At 41.5% G+C, this 19,401-nt stretch overlaps 1 protein-coding gene across 7 annotated transcripts in view; it reads right to left on the bottom strand.

Annotated features, from left to right (window-relative positions):
• The window catches only part of PLEKHA1 (pleckstrin homology domain containing A1), a 54,071-nt gene extending 35,922 nt beyond the window's left edge, over window positions 1-18,149 (bottom strand). For 3 of the 7 annotated variants that reach the window (XM_069566752.1, XM_069566754.1, XM_069566756.1), the window contains exon 1: window positions 17,797-18,119. The gene's annotated coding sequence lies outside the window, so the exon portion shown is untranslated. Of the gene's footprint in view, window positions 1-17,079; window positions 17,465-17,796 lie in introns of those variants that run through there. The other 4 variants (XM_069566753.1, XM_069566751.1, XM_069566750.1 and 1 more) reach the window with 3 other exon arrangements.
• Between the last annotated feature and the right edge of the window lie 1,252 nt (window positions 18,150-19,401).

The following is a 19,401-nucleotide window of genomic DNA, read 5'->3' as shown; positions in this document are numbered from 1 at the left end:
CACATATTGACAGGTAAAAACTATCAACTTGTGTGGTATACTGCTATGAAGAAAGACACAGGCCAAAGGAACAGAATTAACAGTCCAGAGACAAACCCATACAACTGTGGCTGATTTTCAACAAGGGTGTCAATACCATTCAATGGGAAAGAAAAGCCGCTTTAACAAACAGGGCTGGGACAACTGGCTATTCATATGAAACTGTTATATTTTTTACTCTCTGTCATGTCAGACTCTTTGTAACTCCTCTGTCTCCAGACAAGAATCCTGGAGAGCGTTGCTATGCCCTCCTCCAGGGGATCTTCCCAACCCAGGGACTGAAGCCAGATCTCCTGCATTGCAGGTAGATTCTTTACCACCTGAGCCACCAGGGAAGCCCTATTCATATGCTTTAGAATTAAACTGGACCCCTATCTTATAGGGCTTCCCTGAGAGCTCAGTTGGTAAAGAATCTGCCTGCAGATGGTGGACACATGTCCACCCGTGGCTGATTCGTGTCAATGGATGGCCAAAACCACCACAATATTGTAAAGTAATTCAGTTCAGTTCAGTCACTCAGTCATGTCCAACTCTTTGTGACCCCATGAACTGCAGCATGCCAGGCCTCCCTGTCCATCACCAACTCTCAGAGTTTACTCAAACTCATGTCCATCGAGTCGGTGATGCCATCCAGCCATCTCATCCTCTGTCATCCCCTTCTCCTCCTGCCCCCAATTCCTCCCAGCATCAGAGTCTTTTCCAATGAGTCAACTCTTCGCATGAGGTGGCCAAAGTACTGGAGTTTCAGCTTTAGCATCATTCCTTCCAAATCCCGGGGCTGATCTCCTTCAGAATGGACTGGCTGGATCTCCTTGCAGTCCAAGGGACTCTCAAGAGTCTTCTCCAACAGCACAGTTCAAAAGCATCAATTCTTAGGTGCTCAGCTTTCTTCACAGTCCAACTCTCACATCCATACATGACCACTGGAAAAACCATAGCCTTGACTAGGCAGACCTTTGTTGGCACAGTAATATCTCTGCTTTTCAATATGCTATCTAGGTTGGTCATAACTTTCCTTCCAAGGAGTAAGCGTCTTTTAATTTCATGGCTGCAATCACCATCTGCAGTGATTTTGGAGCCCCCCAAAATAAAGTCTGACACTGTTTCCACTGTTTCCCCATCTATTTCCCATGAAGTGATGGGACCAGATGCCATGATCTTCGTTTTCTGAATGTTGAGCTTTAAGCCAACTTTTTCACTCTCCTCTTTCACTTTCATCAAGAGGCTTTTTAAAGTAATTAGCCTCCAATTAAAATAAATTAATTGAAAAAGAAAAAAGAATCTGCCTGCAATGCAGGAGACCCCAGTTCAATTCCTGGGTTGGGAAGATCCGCCGGAGAAAGGGATAGGCTACCTACTCCAGTATTCTTGGGCTTCCCTTGTGGCTCAGCTGGTAAAGAATCCACCTGCAATGAGGGAGACCTGTGTTTGATCCCTGGATTGGGAAGATCCCCTGGAGAAGGGAAAGGTTACCCACTTCAGTATTCTGGCCTGGAGAATCCCATGAACTGTACAGTCCATGGGGTCACCGAGAGTCGGATATGACTGAGCAACTTTCACTTTCACATCTTACACCATATACAAAAAATAACTCAAAATGAATTAATCAAAATATAACAGCTAAAACTACAAAACTTTAGGAAAACAAAAGAAAATCCATGACCTTGGACTTGGCAATGAATTCTTATATATGACACTGAAAGCACAATCAACAAAAGAAAAAATAAGACAAATTGGACTTCACAAAAATTAAAATAATTTTTGCATCAAAGGACATCAGGAAAATGAAACAAAACCCTATAGAATGGGAGGAAATATTTGAAGTCACAGTCTAATATCCAGAATATACCAAAACAACTCTTAAACTCAACAACAAAAGTACAAATCCAGTTTAAAAATGGACAAAGGACTTAAAAAGACATTCCTCTCAAAGAAGAGAAGCAAATGGCCAACCAGAACACAAAAAGATGCTCGAATTATCTGTCACTAGGGAAACGTAAATCAAAAGCACAATGAGCTACCACTTCACACCCACTAGAATGGATATAATTAAGAGAGGAAAATAGTAAGTATCGGCAAGGAAGTAGAGAAATTGGAACCCTCCTACATCGCTGGTGGGAATGTAAATGGCACAACAGCTGCATAAAACAGTTTGGTGAGTCTTCAAAAGTTAAACACAGAATGACCATGTGACTCAGCATCTCCACTCCCAGGTATATATCCAAAAGAATTAAAACACTTATACATGAACTTATGCTTACACTTATACTCAACTTATACTCACTTATACATGAACACTGATGGCAATACTAACCACAAGAGCCAAAAAGTGTAAACAACCCATGTCCATCAACATGTATAATACATACAATGGAATATTATCCAGACACAGAAAGGAATGAGCTATCAATACTTTCAGTCAAATTCCAACATATTTTATAAAAACTGATGAGGTGATTCTATTCTTTTTTTTTTGTTTGATGATTCTATTCTGTACGTTGAAATGCAAAGACCTAGAAAAGCTAAATCTATTTTCCAAAGAACAGACTTATACTACTTGATTTCAAGACTAACCATAGAGCTACAGCAATAAAGATAGTGTAGGATTGGTAAAAAGATAACAATAAATACAGGGAATAGAATAGCATCCAGAAACAGACTCATATATATACTGTCAACAGATTTTCAACAGATGTCAATGCAATTCCAAACATCTTCAATAAATGATGTTGGAATAATTAGTGAGTCATGTGGAAAAAAATTAACTTGAAATGGATTGGAAACCTAATATGCAATTAAAATTCTAATACATTTATATATACACATATATAAAATATATACCGATATATATTTTATGACTATATGGGATTCCCAGGTAGCTCAGTGGTAAAGAATCCACCTGTCAATGCAGGAGATTCCGGAGATGTGGATTGGATCCCTGAGTTGGGCAGATCCCCTGGAAGGGGAAATGGCAACACACTCTAGTATCCTTGTCAGGAAAATCCCAAGGACAGGAGAGGGCTACAGTCTGTGGGGTCGCACAGACTCGGACACAACTGAGCGTGCACACACATACATGAACATATACATACCTAAATGAAAGTTTTCATGACCTTAGGGTTAGATAAAGATTTCTTAGGTGAGACATGAAGAGCCTAAACCATAGACATGGTTAATATAATGGACTTAATAAAAATTAAAAACTGCTCTTTGAAAGACATCAGTAAGAAGTCAAATGAAGAGCTGCAGAACATGAGAAAATATTCAGTACACATATATCTATCACATAACACATATCCAAAAACAGGCAAGAACTATTACAATAAGACAAACAAAAAAACTGGAAAATAGGCAAAAAAAATCTGGACAAGTCAACAAAGAAGACAATGGTTTTTTTAAAATAATAAAAAAGGAAAAGACATACAAATAATAAATAAGCATATAAAGATGCTCATCATTAGTCAAGAAGATGTTACAAATAAAACCTGTGAGATACCACTGCACACCTACTAAAACGGCTAAAACAAAAACAAAGAAAACCCTGGCAATACCTAATGCTGTCAAGAATGTTAAGCAAATGAACACTCTCTCATATTACTGAAGGGAATGCAAAATGGCAAAGCAACTTGGGAAGACACTTTGGCAGTTTCTTAGAAAGTTATACCTACCCTTAACAATACGACCCAGCAATCCCACTCCTAGGTATTTATCCCAGTGAATCGCAATCTTACGTTTACACAAAGTGAAGTGAAAGTGAAAGTCGCTCAGTTGTGTCCAACTCTTTGAGACCCCATGGACTGTCCACGGGATTCTCCAGGCCAGAATACTGGAGTGGGTAGCCTTCTCCTTCTCCAGGGGATCTTCCCGACCCAGGGATGGAACCCAGTCTCCTGCACTGCAGGCAGATTCTTTACCAGCTGAGCCACCAGGAAAGCCCATCTATATGCAAATGTCTAAAATGACATTATTCATAATTGGCAAAAAGCAGAAACAATCCAAATGTTCTTTAACTGGTAAATGAAGACACTGTGTTATATCCAATGCAGTGGAATACTACCTAGCAAAATAAAGGAACAAAGTGGAGATATATACAATGTGTGTAAATGCCAGATGCATTTGGCTAAGTGAGAGAAGTCAGACCACAGGGCTACAGGGACAGAGAACAGATCAGTGACAGTGGCTGACTTCAAAGGGTAATTTATGGAGTGACGAAACTGTTCTGATCATGACTGTGATAGGACACACAACCATGCATTTATCAAAAATAGCAGGCTCACACACCACACAGAGTGAGCTGTACTGCATACAAAAGAAAAAAAAGAAAAACCTACAGTGACATAAAGCAGACAACAGTTGCTAGGGCTTGTGATAGGCGTGACTACAAAAGAAGACTAGAGAAAAAATTTTTTGGCAACACAGATGTTGCATATCTAGACTGTGGTACAGCCTAAACAATTACATGCATCCATCAAAACTTATAGAACTGTACAATAAAGTGGGTAAAATTCACTGTATGTAGAATTATACCTCAATAATGGTGATATGTTCTTGAAACATATACACTCACCCAAAATGGCTAAAATTAAAACAGACTGACACCATCAAATATTGTCAAAGGTGTGGTGCATCCAGAATTTATGTACTGCTGATGAGAATGTAAAATGGTACAAGCACTGTGGGAAAAGTTCTGGCAATAAAACCAAACATACACCTAACCCAGCCATTCTATCCCTAAGTATTTACTCAAGAGAAATGAAAGTATATTCACGCAAAGAGTAATTCATAAATATTCATAGCTGCTTTATTCATAACAGCTCCAAACCAGAAACAACACAAATGTCCATCAAAAGGTGAATAGATACTGTGTTTGAAAACATAGTATATTTATAGTGTGGAATAGCACTCACAATATAAAGGAACTCGTAATGCATGCAACAATATGGTCAAAACTCATCAATTGTTAACTTTAAAAGTTTAGTTTATGTCCTTTAACTCCAAAATTTTTTGTAAATCCAGAACAAAAAATTCACTGATAAATGTGACTACAAATAACTTTTTAAAAAATATTCTGTGTGGCAAGTCCTGATAGTAAGTCAAAACCAGTGGAAAATACTTGCACCTTACATGACAAAAGGCTAATCTCCCTAAAATTTAGCTTGCAAAAAATGTCAAGGGAAATATATCAAAACTTCAATAGAGAAATCAGTTAAGACATGAACAGATATTCCACAAGGAAAAACATAAAAATGACCCTTAAATATATGAAGAGATGCTCAACTTCACTCATATAACAAAATCCCAAAATAACATACAGAGATATAGCAGACATTGCTACTGACATCACAAAAAAAGGCAACAGACTTCATGTGCCTCCTTGTGGAATTTATACCATCTATCATTTATGTGGGAAAAAAAGTGTAAAAATACCCAAATCAAGATCTAACTACCAATTTACAGGAAACAGAGAAGACAGAGAAAAGAACATGTTCAACTATATCAGAGATTCAAATAGAAAAAATTCACACTCTTGGAAGTTTCTCAGGACAAACAACATGGTTTCTTCAGAAATAAATTCCAAAGGAGCAGTGGGAAAGAAACTGGAGGAAGAGCCTATAGATTAAAAGACCTGAAAAGACATAATTACAACAGGAGGACCTTATTTAACTCTTGTTAATAACAACAACACTGGTTTATCTAAGGAAACTGGATATTTGAATACTGCCTCAAGATATTAAGGAAATAGCTAATTTTTTTTCCAGTGCAATGATATTGTGGTTATATTACTAACACAATGGATCCTTATAATCTAAAGATATTTATTCACCCAAAGTGTTACCTGAATAATCTGAAAGGAGGGAAGGATAAAGGAGGGATGGCCCAGGTTGATATCTATTGGGACTAAATGCTGGGTACTATTGTTATACCATTCTGTCTACTTCTGTGGATATTCACAGCTCTTCATTACAAAAAGAAAAGTTCCCCCCAAAATCTATACTGCATAGAGATACCATTTCTCATCTGTGAGACTGGCAAAAATTCAAAAGTTTGATAATATACTATAATAGTAAGGCTGTGAGAAAATAGGAACTCTCTTAAATTGCTGGTGGGAATGCAGAATGGTACAGCCCTATCAAGGTGAATTTGGCATCATTTAACAAAATCAAATGTGCATTTCTCCTATGACTGACAATCCTACTTGCTACTGTAATTCTGTAACTTTTTTATTTAAACGATAGCACTTCATGTACCTCAACAATAGGACAATGCAAACATATTGATGCTATGATTATATTTAAAATAAAATAAAACAATTTTTATTTGCTATTAGGAATCTGAATTTTCACAGTAAAAGAAAAAATATACAAATGCAACACAAAAGGAAAAATTCTGCACAATGCATCTGAATTAGTAACGCTATGACAAACCTCAGTTCAGTTCAGTTCAGTCCCTCAGTCATGTCCAACTCTTTGTGAACCCATGGACTGCAGCACGCCAGGCCTCCCTGTCCATCAGCAACTCCCAGAGATTACTCAAACTCATGTCCATTGAGTCAGTGATGCCATTCAACCATCTCATCCTCTGTCCTCCCCTTCTCCTCCCTCCTTCAATCTTTCCCAGCATCAGGGTCTTTTCAATAAGTCAGTTCTTCGCATGAGGTGCCCAAAGTATTGGACTTTCAGCTTCAGCATCAGTGCTTCCAACGAATATTCAGGACTGATTTCCTTTAGGATGGACTGGTTGGATCTCCTTGCAGTCCAAAGGACTCTCAAGAGTCCTCCAATACCACAGTTCAAAATCATCAATTCTTCAGCACTCAGCTTTCTTTATGGTCCAACTCTCATATCCATATATGACTACTGGAAAAACCATAGCTTTGACCAGAAAGACCTTTGTTGGCAAAGTAATGTCTCTGCTTTTTAATATGCTGTCTAGGTTGGTCATAACTTTTCTTTCAAGGAGCAAGTGTCTTTTAATTTCATGGCTGCAATCACCATCTGCAGTCATTTTGGAGCCCCCAAAAATAAAGTCTGACTGTTTTTACTCTTTCCCCATCTATTTGCCATGAAGTGATGGGATCGAATGCCATGATCTTAGTTTTCTGAATATGGAGCTTTAAGCCAGGTTTTTCACTCTCCTCTTTCACTTTCATCAAGAGGCTCTTTAGTTCTTCTTCACTTTCTACCATAAGGGTGGTGTCATCTACATATCTGAGGTTACTGATATTTCTCCCAGCAATCTTGATTCCAGGTTGTGCTTCATCCAGCCAGGCATTTCACGTGATGTACTCTGCATATAAGTTAAATAAGCAGGGTGACAATATACAGCCTTGATGTACTCCTTTCCCTATTTGGAACTAGTCTGTTGTTCCATGTCCAGTTCTAACTGTTGCTTCCTGACCTGCATATAGGTTTCTCAAGAGGCAGGTCAGGTGGTCAGGTATGCCCATCTCTTTCAGAATTTTTCACAGTTTTTTGTGATCCACACAGTCAAAGGCTTTGGTATAGTCAATAAAGCAGAAATAGATGTTTTTCTGGAACTCTCTTGCTTTTTTGATGATCCAGCAGATGTTGGCAATTTGATCTCTGATTCCTCTGCCTTTTCTAAATCCAGTTTGAACATCTGGAAGTTCACAGTTCACATACTATTGGAGCCTGGCTTGGAGAATTTTGAGCATTACTTTACTCTTGAGAAACCTATATGCAGGTCAAGAAGCAACAGTTAGAACTGGACATGGAACATCAGACTGGTTCCAAATAGGGAAAAGAGTACATCAAGGCTGTCTATTGTCACCCTGCTTATTTAACTTCTATGCAGAGTACATCATGAGAAATGCTGGGCTGGAAGAAGCACAAGCTGGAATCAAGACTGCCAGGAGAAATATCAATAGCCTCAGTTACGCAGATGACACCACCCTTATGGCAGAAAGTAAAAAGGAACTAAAAAGCCTCTTGATGAAACTGAAAGACGACAGTGAAAAAGTTGGCTTAAAACCCAACATTCAGAAAACAAAGATCATGGCATCCGGTCCCATCACTTCATGGCAAATAGATGGGGAAACAGTGGAAATAGTGTCAGACTTTATTTTGGGGGGCTTCAAAATCACTGCAGATGGTGATTGCAGCCATGAAATTAAAAGACGCTTACTCCTTGGAAGGAAAGTTATGACCAACCTAGGTAGTGAAGTCGCTCAGTTGTGTCCGACTCTTTGCGACCCCATGGACACCAGGCTCCTCCGTCTATGGGATTTTCTAGGCAAGAATACTGGAGTGGGTTGCCATTTCCTTTTCCAACCAACCTAGATAGCGTATTGAAAAGCAGAGATATTACTTTGCCAACAAAGGTCCATCTAGTCAAGGCTATGGTTTTTCCAGTGGTCATGTATGGATGTGAGAATTGGACTGTGAAGAAAGCTGAGCACCGAAGAATTGATGCTTTTGAAATGTGGTGTTGGAGAAGACTCTTGAGAGTCCCTTGGACTGCGAGGAGATCCAACCAGTCCATCCTAAAGGAGATCCAGTCCTGGGTGTTCTTTGGAGGACTGATGCTGAAGGTGAAACTCCAATACTCTGGCCATCTCATGCGAAGAGCTGACTCACTGGAAAAGACTCTGATGCTGGGAAGGATTGGGGGCAGGAGGAGAAGGGGACAACAGAGGATGAGATGGCTGGATGGCATCACTGACTCAATGGACATGAGTTTGAGTAAACTCCGAGAGGTGGTGATGGACGGGGAGGCCTGGCGTGCTGTGATTCATGGGGTCGCAGAGTCGGACATGACTGAGTGACTGAACTGAACTGAACTTACTAGTGTGTGAGATGAGTGCAATTGTGTGGTAGTTTGAGCATTCTTTGGCACTGTCTTTCTTTAGGATTGGAATGAAAACTGACCTTTTCCAGTCCTGTGGCCACTGCTGAGTTTTCCAAATTTGCTGGCATATTGAGTGCAGCACTTTCACAGCATCATCTTTCAGGATTTGAAATAGCTCAACTGGAATTCCATCACCTCCACTAGCTTTATTCTTAGTGATGCTTCCTAAGGCCCACTTGACTTCACATTCCAGATGTCTAGCTCTAGGTGAGTGATCACACCATCGTGATGATCTGGGTCGTGAAGATCTTTTTTGTATAGCTCTTCCATGTAGTCTTGCCACCTCTTCTTAGTATCTTCTGCTTCTGTTTGGTCCATGCCATTTCTGTCCTTTATTGTGCCCATCTTTGCATGAAATGTTCCCTTGGTATCTCTAATTTTCTTGAAGAGATCTCTAATCTTTTCCATTCTATTGTTTTCCTCTATTTCTTTGCACTGATCACTGAGGAAGGCTTTCTTATCTCTCCTCACTAGTCTTTGGAACTCTGCATTCAAATGTGTGTATCCTTCCTTTTCTCCTTCGCTTTTGCTTGTCTTTTTTTCACAGCTATTTGTAAGGTCTCCTCAGACAACCATTTTGGTTTTTGCATTTCTTTCTCTTGGGGGCAGTCTTGATACCTGTGTCTCCTGTCATGAACCTCTGTCCATCGTTCTTTGGCACTCTATCAGATCTAGTCCCTTGAATCTATTTGTCACTGCCACTGTATAATTGTAAGGGATTTGACTTAGGTCATACCTGAATGGTCTAGTGGTTTTCCCTACTTTCTTCAATTTAAGTCTGAATTTGGCCATAAGGAGTTCATGATTTGAGCCACAGTTAGCTCCCGGTCTTGTTTTTGCTGACTATATACAGCTTCTCCATATTTGGCTGCAAAGAATATAATCAATCTGATTTTGGTACTGACCATCTGGTGATGTCCATGTGTAGAGTCTTCTCTGGTGTTGTTGGAAGAGGGTGTTTGCTAGGACCAGTGCATTCTCTTGGCAAAACTCTATTAGTCTTTGCCCTGCTTCATTCTGTACTTCAAGGCCAAATTTGCCTGTTACTCCAGGTGTTTCTTGACTTTCTACTTTTGCATTTCATTCCTCTATAATGAAAAGGTCACCTTTTTGGGGTGTTAGTTCTATAAGGTCTTGGAGGTCTTCATAGAACTGTTCAGCTTCTTCAGCATTACTGGTCAGGGCATAGACTTGGATTACCGTGATACTGAATGGTTTGCCTTGGAAATGAACAGAGATCATTCTGTCATTTTTGACTTTGCATCCAAATACTACATTTTGGACACTTCTGTTGACTATGATGGCTACTCCATTTCTTCTAAGGGATTCTTGCCCACAGTAATAGATATAATGGTCATCTGAGTTAAATTCACCCATTCCAGTCCATTTTAGTTTGCTGATTCCTAAAATGATTCCTGCCCATCAGAACAAGACCCAGTTTCCCCCTCAGTCATTCTCTCCCATCAAGAAGCTTCCATAAGCCTCTTATCCTTCTCCATCAGAGGGCAGACAGACTGAAAACCACACTCACAGAATACTAACAATCTGATCATATGGAGCATAGCCTTGTCTAACTCAATGATTAACTATGAGCCATGCCATGTAGGGCCACCCAAGACAGACGGGTCATGGTGCAGAGTTCTGATAAAATGTGGTCCACTGGAGAAGGGAGTGGCAAACCACTTCAGTATTCTTGCCTTGAGAACCCCATGAACAGTATGAAAAGGCGAAAAGATAGGACACTGAAAGATGAACTCCCCAGGTCAGTAGGTGCCCATTATGCTACTGGAGATCAGCGGAGAAATAACCCCAGAAAGAATGGAGAGGCAGAGTCAAAGCAAAAACAACACCCAGTTATGGATGTGACTGGTGATAGAAGCAAAGTCTGATGCTATAAAGAGCAATATTGCATAGGAACCTGGAATGTTAGGTCCATGAGTCAAGGCAAATTGGAAGTGGTCAAAGAGGAGACGGCAAGAGTGAACATTGACATTTTAGTAATCAGCAAGCTAAAATGGACTGGCATGACAAATCTAGACAGCATATTAAAAAGCAGAGACATCACTTTGCTGAGAAAGGTCTGTATAGTCAAAGCTATGATTTTCCCAGTAGTCATGTATGGATGTGAGAGTTGGACCATAAAGAAAGCTGAGTGCTGAAGAATTGATGATTTTGAACTGCGGTATTGGAGAAGACTCTTGAGAGTCCTTTGGACTGCAAGGAGATCCAACCAGTCCATCCTAAAGGAAATCAACCCTGAATATTCACCAGAAGGACTAATGCTGAATCTGAAGCTCCAATACTTTGGCCACCTGATGCAAAGAGCTGCTGACTCAGTGTAAAAGATGCCGATGCTGGGGAAGATTGAAGACAAAAGGAGAAGAGGGTGGCAGAGGATGAGATGGTTGGATAGCATTACTGACTCCATGGACATGAATTTGAGCAAACTTTGGGAGACAGTGGAGGCATCTCACACTTAACAAACTGGGTGCAGATATACCCCCTCGGCAATCTGTTCCCCTCTGTCCTTCCCATCTCAGTAAACAGTCACTCACTTCTTCCAGCTGTTCAGGCAAAATTTGGAGTCACAGTGGATCAAGATTTCTCTCATTCCATGTCCAATCCATAAGAAAATCCTATCTGCTCCATCTTCTAAATACATTCAGAATCCCACCACTTCTCACCAGATGCATTGCTGACATTCTGGCCCAAGCTACCATTACCTCTCAGCTGGATTATTCCAAGGGCTCCCGCTTCACTCCATTCTTCATAAAGCTGTCAGTGATCTCATTAAAACACATAGTCAAGTGTTTATTCAATATTTGCAAGTAAACATTCATTTGATTTAATCCTTATAACAACAATTTTACAAATGAAAAAACCAAAGAATAGATTTTTTGTTTAACTTTTTATTTTGTATTGGGGTATAGCTGATTAACAATGATATGACAGTTTCAAGTGATCAGCAAAGGATCTCAGCCATACATACATATGTATTCATTCTCCCCCAAACTCCCCTCTTACGCAAGTTGCCAAGTAACATTGAGCAGAGTTCCAAGAGTCTCTTAGTTCCATGACCAGGGATTGAACCCAGGCCCCCTACAGTGGAAGTGTGGAGTCCTAACCACTGGACCTCCAGGGAATTCCTTTCTCTAAGATCTCTTCCAAAGCACAGAAGGTTTTAAAAATAACTTGGCCAAGGTCACACGATTAAGAAGTAGCAGAGCCAGGATCCAAACCAGGGGAATCTGGCTCTAAAGCCCATGCTCTTCAATACTGTATGTCACTCTGCTCAAAAAAACTCTGCAACTTCAGCTGCTTATTAGAATTACCTGATGCCTAGACTAGAGCATCCAGACCAACTAAATCAGAAACTCTGGAGATGGGATCTAATCATCGGTACACTTTTAAAGCTCCCCCAATAATTCCCATGTTTGGCCAGGATTAAGAATCATTGGTTTAATTCAATCCCATCGCATTCAAAGTAAAAACCAAAGCTCTTACAAAGATACACAGGCTTCACCTACCCTACTCAACCTGTCCCAAACCCCCTTGATTAGCTACACATCTGGCCACTGGATGCCTAATACACTAGACAAGCTCCCCACTCAGAGCCTTTTCACTCAAATATCACTCTCTCAGTGAAGCCTTCTTGACATCCTATTGAAAACTGAAAATGCTCCAAATTGTCCTGCCACTTCCCATCTCCATTCCCTGCTTCATTCTTCTTCTCAGTATTTATTGCTAACAAACAATATCATTTATTTATTTATCTATTTCTTGTCTGTTTCCCGACACTGGAAAGTAGGCTTCATGACAGCAACATTTTTATTTTTCCTATTTACTATTGTTTCTCCAGTGCTTAAAACAGTGGCTGGAATATGGAAGGGACTAAGTAACAATCTGCTGAATGAAATATTAAGGAATCCATAATTATTGCATCAAATATAAGTTTCCAGACAAAGCTCCTTTTTCCTCATCTGATGAGAAATTGTTTAGATTTAACTGATTTGCTTAGATGATGGAACAGATAAAATTGTATTATTAAAACCACCACAAAGTATATCCATCAGATTTACTTGTGCTCTTAGGAGTGGTTAGAGCATACAAACAGTCATAAATTGATGCACACAGTTAAAAACACTTCATCAGTCAGGAACCATGAAGTGAGTAAAAAATTAAAACAAAAATCAGAAAGAAAGAAAGAAAGAAAAGAAAAGAAAAATTAAATTCTGCACAGTGAGACTTCATGAGGCCCACAGGATTTCAGTACTGTTTGCTGATTAGAAGTTGAGTGGGAGTAGTCTTGTCCCAAAACTGCTGACAAACACAAAGCCAAAGATATACAGACATCAAGGATCAAACATCCGTGAAGTCTGGCACCAACACCCGCCTCCACACACACATACAACTCAGGGCTGTGGTACCCTAACCAATGCCTTACCATCATTCCACTCTATACAATCAGTTCACAGAAGACAGGGGAAAAAATGTTAAGTATTCCAAGTGTTCAGGAAGAACACAGGGAAATGAAAATGCTGTCTACCAACAAACTGTGGAAGGGGGCCCCAAGAGAATCATTCACTAAGATCAGAAGCGCCCACGAGGAGAAGAGAGCATCACCTCATTCTCCAGTTCAATGTCGGCTTATGAGGGAGACTGAGTTACTGTCTCGGGGCCTATGTGAGCAGGGGGACAAGAATTGCTGAGAAATGGCAGGCAGCGCACAGAAAGGGAGCAGACTTAAGCAGCCTGCGTGCTGCCATCTGACATCAAGAGGAAATAAGCTTTCAGTGAGTTAAGTGAAAATTACAGAATGTAGCTGGACTTGTCTTTCTGTTATCAAAAAATCTGGACGGCAGAGTGAAACCTACCTCATCCCCAAACACTCATACGAATCAGCGGGCAGACTGAGAGGACAGGAACAAGGAGGACAGAGTGTAGGTTGGTAAAGGTCTACCCACAGCAAATTTCATATTCAGGGACTGTGCAGTGGGGAGTTTCCCTGCAAGATCTCACCAAAATTTCCAGTTTGGAAGCCTACCAGTCAACATTAACAGCCTGCCACTGTTAACCAAGAGAGAACTTTATTAAGATGGTGAGAAATAGCTGCCTTTTCCCATTTTTCTTCTAACTAGTCCCTGTCCAAATAGACCGACAAAGAGGGAAAAGAGGTATCCAGGGAGTATGCAACAACACCTCCCCACTGCAAGTGCTTCGGGGATGAAGTGGCCAGATACTAGGGTAAAGGAGAAGAGGGGCTTTCATAGACTGAAGGTCTAAACTGAAACAGATTAGACTGAAGCTTTTAAAAGCTGTAAATGATAGAAAAGCTACCACTTGCCCATGGAGTCATGAGGTAGCAAGAGGGAAGATCCAACAAAGCATGGTTGAAAGCAGTCAACGGTGAAAAATATTAAGCCTTAAGTCTGGTTCTCACCAAGCTCAGACTGCTCAATAACCTGAGGACACATGGAACAGCATCACTGCCCTCACTAATGAGAGGAACACCTGATGTGGAAATTCCCAAGGGGGATTTACTGTACCCGGTAAGACGCTACATTAGAAGTCCTCTGAGAGTGCTTCCAATTCTAAGTGTCTGTGACTCTCCTTTCTTCAGAAAGAGGTTAAACTTCTTGTATCCAGAATCCAGATCTCAATGGTTAAACTATTAAAGGCGAGGTTGCCCAACACAGTAAAACCACAACTTTTTGAACAATAAAACTCTCAGATTGATAAATCTGATAAGAGTTTCATGAAGGAAAAAATAAGACTTCAATATTTTTAAAACTCTCATGACTTAAGTAGACTTTAGTGTTAAACATCCTAAATGACTTTGATTTTCTTTTATATTCAACAGAAATTCCAGTTCAAAGAATGTTTACAATATAAAATCCTCAAAATACCATCTTCCTGAATCAAAGCAACTCAGCTAATCAAAGGCTTACCAAAATAAACAGCAAACACATGTTTGCTTAAATATCTTCTAGGAATTACAAACTCACATGTTCTTTATCATACAGCAGCTACTAGGAAAAGAAATCAGAGTTCAAATGGTTTGGTGTCCCTCATTAAGCACAACAAAGTCCTATGGCTATAGCAAATACCAATAATTTTTATTTTTATATTTGAAAAATCCTACACTTTTATGTTTCTAAGAATAATTAAGCATTACAGACAAAAGCCACAGAAAGTGGCTCTTTGAACTCTAAGAACTCTTTCCTGATACCAGTCAATACATTTCCAAATGCTATGGACTTACAAATGCTCAAAAGAAGTAAAGCTAAATTTTAATATTTAACTCCTATCAAAGCCATTTTATTGTATTATTGTAGATCTAAATGTGAGGCGAATCATTTTGAAATTTTAAATCAAATTTTAATTATTATCAAAAGTAAAATGCTCAAGCATGTAAAAAAGCAATATTTGTATATTACCTCAGTGCACAACTTTGGCAGTTACTGCCACAGAACTTGGAATTTTCTTATAAAAGCAGAATATAACTACTGTCACATCTGACTAATTACTACATTTTGTTCAGAAAACTATTTATCTCCCTCATTCTTAAATGACAGTTATTTAAACAAGAATAATTATTTAACATCAAGCAGTGCGTCAATGTAAAAGCCCAAGTTAAATTACACTAATAAATTACTTCACAGATTTTATTCTGGATTACAAACTGTCATCAGCAGAAGTAACTGTGGGTTTGGCAGTAGGGCTGTAAAAACTTTCAGGCTTAAATAAAAGTCTTATTTTTTTAAGGTGCATTAAATGTTTTTTGAGAGAACAGCCCTATAAAAAGATAAAATGTTTCCACCTTTCCCAAGTACTTTTCAAGGAGTCTTCAATATCACATCCTATATATTAACAATCAACCTGTGAGTATTGCCCACAGTGACTTTTTAAAGAAAATAACTCAATGCTATTCTTAATGTCCTTAGACAATTCTAAAAAGGTCCTTCCGGCTTATGAACTCATAGCAATTTCCTAACAATTGTTTACTTATCCTGTTTCACTGTCTCTCCTAATCTATGACAAACTCAAATTTACACACCAGTTCTTTCCTATTTTGCTATGTTGCTAAAACTTAGGAGAGGGGGGATACAAACCTGCTACTTCCTGCCTTTACCCAAAGCAACAATAAAAATACTAATTAACAAGATAAAGTGAGGTAGAAAGCAGTTTCATACAAATCACATCTTCTCAATGTCACAAAAGTTATCCTCTGCTTACCACAAAGTCATGGCCATATCCTTTGATATGGGTATACTCTTCAAGAGAACCCTGTCAATGGATACACTGTAGGGTTTATAGCTCTACAAAATTGACTATTAACTCAAATTCTGCTAAGCTTAAATATTCTTGTTTAAATCTACAAATATTCTAACATGTCATTTCCCCTGGGGAGATATGACCAAATCAAGGAATATTTTAAACAAACTCTTTGGGGAAATATTTTTTGCCACAAACATGTTAATATGAAAACTTGAGTATGAAAAAAATAGGCTTTTTATTCAGAAAGAATCTTACTATTTTTTTATAACAATTCTTCAAAGTCTTTTGCGAAGAAAAACAGTTTTACAAAATTACTTTTTCAAGTTTTTGTCTGAATCATATAAAAGAGTACCCAAATTTTACTGAGAAGTATTTCAATGGCATTAGACTAACCCAGAAAGTTTGGAAGCCGAGTGCCTGGGGGAAATAAAGCCGACTGATCAGTAGTTCCAGGATAAAAGACAAAAGCATAAACCGCATAGTGCGCTATTGGTTCCAGTCATTAAGCACACAGGAAATAAGATTTTTCTAGTTGAAAAACTAATTCACAAACGGCAATGGGTTCGTTAAACCAAAGAAAATCGTTAACAAAACTGAAAACGATCAATAGTAAAGTAAGAAAACAAGCATTGTAAGACTGGAAGGTGAAATAGGAGGGGGGAAAAAAATGGCACAAATTGCCTGCCTATATCTTCCATAACTTCCTCTTAGATCTGCCCCCAAACAAAAGCGATCTAGTTTCATTGCTGAGGTGCCCAGCGGGGTCAGATGCTCTGCCGTGGGGCACAACACAACTAGAATTCTACCAAACACCACTTTCATTATGACAACACTCTCCCCTCTGATGGTCTGTCCAGGACGGTCAATAGAAAGCATTCGAAAGAAACCACAAACCATTCAAGCAGGTCCCAGAGCGGTGCGACTGGCAGCTGCTGGCCTCTTAAGGTTTCAAGACCTGGCTTCGCCTCCTCCGTCCTACCTGCGTGACCCTGGGCGAGTCACTTCCAACTTTTTCCGCCCTATGGTCATTGCACCACGAAGGTGCGAGGGTAAAAAAAAAAAAAAAAAAAGCACGAATACTGCAGGATGCCGGCGAGGAGACACTGGGCGGAGTCGACTTCTGACTCGGCGAGTCCTAAAGCGAAAGCGCAGGAAAAAGAATAGAAAACCGTGCCCAAAGCAGCTGAGCACCCCCTCCGGGGTGTGGGGGTGGGCACAGCCCCGAAAATCACCCTCGCTCGACAAGCGTCGCCCGCCGGGAATCCCCACCACCACCCCCGACAGCTGGGCCAACCGGGAGGCGAGGGCGCGACGGTACTTTTGAACCGAGCCACCGCAGAGCTCCTCGGCGACGGCCGCCCGGGGCGCTCCCCACACCCTCCTCGGCCGACGCCGCCGAGGGCCGAGGTCAGGAAAACAATGAGGGCTCGGGAGCTGCGCGGGAAGAGAGACCCCCGCCGCCCCTGACCTCGCGCGCGCAGGTGAGCCCGGGCCCCCCGCGGCCTCGCCCAGGTGCAGCCGCCCTGGCCGGCCGACCGACTCCGCCTGAGGAGGCGCCTCGGGGGACCGGGGACCCCGCGCCGCCGCCCGCCGCCGCCGCCCCGCACTCACCGGCCCCTCAAGCCTTCCAGCTTTCGCTTCAGTAGGCGCCGCGCTCCGGGAGCCCGGCCCCGCTCACCCCTGCCCCGGCGCCGCTCCTCACACTCCTCACGCCGAACTTCACGGGCGGCCCTCGGCCCCCGGAGCACCCGCACCGCCACGGTCCTAGGAGGCGGGGGTCTCCCACACGCACCCACAGCTGCCGGGAGCGGCGCCCACGACGGCCCGCCCGCGCACTGCGCACGCGTGCCCGCGCCGCCTCAGCCCCCCAGACGGCGGCCGAGATTCCGGAGCGGGCACTCCCAGCCGGCGGGGGGAAGACTACAAGTCCCAGCAGGCACCGCGCGGACCCCCGGAGGGGTGGCGGGCCGGGCTCTGGGCGTCTCCTGGGTTCCAAGGGGAGGGGCGCGCGCGGAGCTCTGGGCCCTCGCGCTGCGTTGCATCCTGGGATCCGTAGTTTTGGAGGAACGCGGGGCTTGGCTCGCGAGTGGAGCTCAGGGTTGTCTTGTGTCACCGCCGAGAAATTCCAGGCACAGGGATCTTTAAAAATAGGTTTCATTCGCGGCAGACAATTTGTTTGCAAGCAATCCCATAAATCAGTCCGGGAAATGTAAAATTCACAGGCTGCTGGGTGACCTGAGGGAAAAAATGCTTTAGCAGCTCTTCAAGCCAATTCTTTTTTCTCCTAACAATTTCTCTCTTCCTAGAACTAGCTCCGCCTCCTACTTTGTAGGATAGGAGGCTTAGGGAAACTTAAAGAATGATTAGTCAAAATTCAGTTAGTCGATATTCAATCAGTTGACGGGCTAGAACATATATGTCTTATCATAAATATTTATTCGTAAACCTACCATGCCATGCCAAATCCCTTGAGAGGCATTAGGCACACGCTTGAGGGTCGTCCTGCCCTCAGGGAGCCTGCGGTTAGTAGCTAGTCCTTAAACCTGTAGGATAAACACAGCTGTTTAGGAAATGGAGAAACCAAGCAAATTAAAGAGATAGTGGGGTAGTGGGGACGAGTTTCTCAGCAGTTAGGCCTGTGCTTTAGAGCCCACGTGCTACTGAAGCCCTCAGGCTTTAGAGCCCTTGCTCCACAACAAGCGAAGTCGCTGAAATGAGAAGCCTGCACAGAGCAACCGGAGAGCAGTCCCGACTTGCCTCAGCTAGAGAAAAGGAAGACCCAGCACAGCCAAAAATAAACAAATAAAATTATATATTTAAAAAGAGAGCGATGGGGGAGATGGAGAGCTTCTTTGGACCGGATGGTCAAGAAAAGCTCTCTGAGGAAGTGAACTTTGAGCTGAAACCTGAGGGGAAAAAAAATCATTCAGGCACGCAAAGAGCTGGCAAAGGATTACATGCCGGCTTTCGCAGCACATGGCACACATTAGGCTCTCGATAAATATTTGTTCCGTTTGTGTCCTTCTTCCTTTCCTTCTCCTGCCCAGCCTTAGATCACATCCTTCCCCCATCAAAATCTTTAGCAACACCTTTCAGAATATCCTTCCTTATGTGAAGATGTCCAAGAGACAAATCAAGCTGCTGGGACAAAAGGCACAAGGTACATGCGGACGAGCCTGGTGACATGGATGGAACCTTGACGACTTAACCCCTTCT

Source organism: Ovis canadensis, chromosome 22, assembly GCF_042477335.2.
Source record: "Ovis canadensis isolate MfBH-ARS-UI-01 breed Bighorn chromosome 22, ARS-UI_OviCan_v2, whole genome shotgun sequence".
Lineage (NCBI taxonomy): Eukaryota > Metazoa > Chordata > Mammalia > Artiodactyla > Bovidae > Ovis > Ovis canadensis.
This window is presented reverse-complemented; position numbering and strand designations above follow the sequence as displayed.